This window comes from Loxodonta africana, chromosome 13 (genome assembly GCF_030014295.1).
Source record: "Loxodonta africana isolate mLoxAfr1 chromosome 13, mLoxAfr1.hap2, whole genome shotgun sequence".
Lineage (NCBI taxonomy): Eukaryota > Metazoa > Chordata > Mammalia > Proboscidea > Elephantidae > Loxodonta > Loxodonta africana.
Genome location: NC_087354.1, coordinates 70373023 through 70376547, shown reverse-complemented (window position 1 = coordinate 70376547; position 3525 = coordinate 70373023). Strand labels below are relative to the sequence as shown.

The 3525-nt window shown below is 40.3% G+C and overlaps 1 non-coding gene across 1 annotated transcript; it reads left to right on the top strand.

Moving 5' to 3' along the window:
- The first annotated feature begins 2985 nt into the window (after positions 1-2985).
- On the top strand, positions 2986-3092 carry LOC111752679 (U6 spliceosomal RNA). Its single transcript, XR_002787559.1, has one exon. It is a non-coding gene; the product is annotated as a U6 spliceosomal RNA (small nuclear RNA).
- Positions 3093-3525: the final 433 nt, after the last annotated feature.

The following is a 3525-nucleotide window of genomic DNA, read 5'->3' as shown; positions in this document are numbered from 1 at the left end:
TTGCTTTTTTTTTTTTGAGAAATTTTATCTCTACGCTTTTGAATCAGTGACACTTAGATTATTAAAAAATGTTTTGTAAGATCGATTTGCAATCCAAAAAGCTGTAGAAGTATTTTTTTTCTCCACACACTCACACACACAAAGGAAGCTATAACTTGCCAAGTGTAAACAAGCAAAGACACCAAATGTCTCAAGTAGACTTGAAAACTCAAATCTGTGAATTTAGAGTAAAATTTCATCCTTGGTTCATGCAAAAGATATGCCTACACCCACTCCTATCCAATCTCTCCAATGGCTTCAGTATCATAATTGCTACTTTTTTATCATGGATCTTTTCCAGTTCCTAAGACTTCCCCATAGATGGCTCCAGTTCGGTTGCCACACACTTCTCCCACAAAAATAGCAGCCCTGCCATCAAACTCGGCTGGAGAAGGGAGCTATACACACATGAGAGCCTCTGTAGGTGAGGAAATACAGTTGATAATGGATGGCTCTCCCTGCCATCTGCACCCTTCTCTCTGCATTCTTTTTTGTTCCAGAACTCTGTTTATTCCTCCCTCCTTCCCTTCCTTTTCTCCCACTCCCTTAGGTTTCCTTCTCTTTTCTCTTCCTCTCTTTTTTTTAACATACTCCCTCTCTTTTAACTTAGGTCTTAGGAGACCTACTCAGGACATTTGGGTTTTTGGTCCCTGGCCTACAAAATAGTATAGGTATGATTGAAGGAGAGCCTCAGAAAATTGCGATACAGTGTCAGTATAGCTCTTATCCGTGAGACAAAGCTCTGAGGCCTCTAGATTCAGCCACAAAGGCATATAAATAGTTGTCATTGTCTTTCCTGCAATTGTCCTTTTATTGTGTTTTCAAAAAGCAGTCCACCCAGTTCTACATGCAAATATATTTCTGCTTTTGTCTTCAATTTCTATGTCCGGGGCTAACTATGAATTCTTTAAAAACTTTACAGAGGGCATGTCATAAAAATCTCAGTTCAAGCTACCATTAAAATTCACCTGGACAACCAAAAAACCCTCTTAACTGTCTGTCCACAGCCACTTCTTGCTCCCTCCATCCCACGTTCTAAATGGCAGTTAGAACATTCTTTCAAAATGCAAGTTTGATCAGGTTGCTCACGTCTTCATCTTAAAACTTATCAAGGCCTTTGAAAATTTCTCAAAATAAAAACCAAAGTCCAGCGCCATCTTGCCTCCCTTTCTTCCTTACCGTAGATGCCATGTTGCTGTTTTGAGTTGCCGTTGAGTTGATTCCGACTCATAGTGACCCCATGCATGTAGAGTAAAACTGCTCCATAGGCAAGGCTGTGACCTTTCAGAAGCTAATGGCTGATTTTTCAGAAGTACATCACCAGGCCTCTTCCAAGGTGTCTTTGGGTGGACTTGAACTTCCAGCGTTTTGGTTAGCAGTAAAGCACATTAACTGTTTGAGCTACCCAGGAACTCCTTGCCGTCAATTCTGACTCATAGCAACCCTACAGGACAGAGTAGAACTTCCCCATAGGGTATCCAAGGAGTAGCTGGTGAATTTGAACTGCAGACCTTTTTGGTTAGCAGCCGAGCTCTTAACCACTGTGCCACCAAGTCTCCAGAATGAGAACAGTGAGTCTGAAATAAGACAATCCCTTTTCATTGCCCTTCACAGTGATTTTTAAACAGAGAGCATAAGAACATGTAATCAGAGGAGGTGGAATATGGCTGGTGCAGCAAAGGTATTATCATTCAAAGTAGGTGGAAGGGATGGGTTGAGATGTATAATGGCTTTTCTGGAGGGGCATAAAGCAAACTTCCAGCCTATTACAGGAGAACATACCATGAGGCAGGTTGTAGAGAGGTATGTAGGTGGTCAAATGAATCAGGCTGAAGGTATTTACTGATAGCAAAAAATCAGGCCACAGAGTGGCATTACCATATGGCCCAGCAATTGCACTGCTGGGCATTTATTCCAAAGAGCTGTAAAGTTATACTCTACAAAAACCTGTACACAAATGGTTATAGCGACTTTATTTGTAATAGCCAGAAACTAGAATCACCTTTCAACAGGTGAGTTGTTAAATAAACAGTGATTCAGACATGCTATGAAATACTACTCACAGATTGAAAGGAACAAACACTTGATAGATGTAACAACTTAAATGAACCTCCAGTGAATCATTCTGAGTGAGAAAAGCCAGCCCCGAAAGGTCACATACTACATGATTCCATTTATATAACTTTTGAAATGACACCATTTTAGAAATGGAGGCTAGGTTAATGATTGCCAGTAGTTAAAGGGAAACTCTGTTGGCATAGAGATTAAGAGCTAGGGCTGCTAACCGAAAGGTCAGCAGTTCGAATCTGCCAGGTGCTCCTTGGAAGCCCTATGGGGCAGTTCTACCCTGTCCTTTAGGGTCACTATGAGTCTGAATTGACTCCACGGCAAGGAGTTTAGTTTTTACCAACAAGTAGTTAAAGACGGGGGGAAGAAGAGGCAGAAGAGATGTGGGAGTGGCTATAAAAGGGCAAAATGAGGGGTCCTTGTGGTAATGGGAATATTCACTATTTGACCGTGGTGTGGACACAAAAGCCTACACAGGTGATAAATTCTCTAGAACCTAATACATAAACGATTACTAGTAAAACTGGAAAAATCTGACTAAGATTGGACAGTGGTACCAATGTCACTCTCCTGGCTGTGGTATTACATTATAGTTCTACAAAAAGTTACCATTTGGGGAAGCTGGGTAAAGCATCCAAGGGATCTTTCTACATTCTTCCTTACTGCACGTGAATCTACAATTATCTCAATAAAAATTTTAATTAAAATTGATATCCAGAGATTTTTATCAATTTATTTATTTCATCAGCAGATACTTTATGCACGATACACTGGTAGGCACTAGAGATCTAGTGAACAAGATTGAGACTTTCTTAGCTGTTACCCAGCCTACATTTTCTGTGCGTAGAGTCTAGCATCAGCTAGGCACTCAAAAATTGAGCGCTCGATTCGGCAGCACATATACTAAAATTGGAATGATACAGAGAAGATTGGAATGGCCCCTGAGCAAGAATGACACGCAAATTCGTGAAGCATTCCATATTTTTAGAGAAAGGGTGTGCTATCTTATTGGGGGAGAGCAACTAGGAGTCTATAGCAAGGTGTGTATAAATTTTTGTGTGAGAACTGACTTGATTCATAAACTTTCACTTAAAACACAATAAAAATTTTTAAAAAATTAGTTGAATAGGTGACTAAAAGAAAGACAGAAGGAAGGCTTGCCGCACTAACATAAATACACACAAAATCTCTGGTAAAGAACGTTATTTTTGGTGCTTGTAGGAATAAGGAGTGATGAGACATACCCTTAGCCGGTTAAAGGCAAGAGCAGCCAATGCTTGAATAAAATGCCTTGTAAGCACTGTAGTTTAACATTCTATCAGTTGAAATTAATAGTTGTTATTGTTAGCTGCCATGGAGTCAGCCCTGACTCATAGCAACCATATGTCGTACAGAGTAGAACTGCTCTGTAGGGTTTTC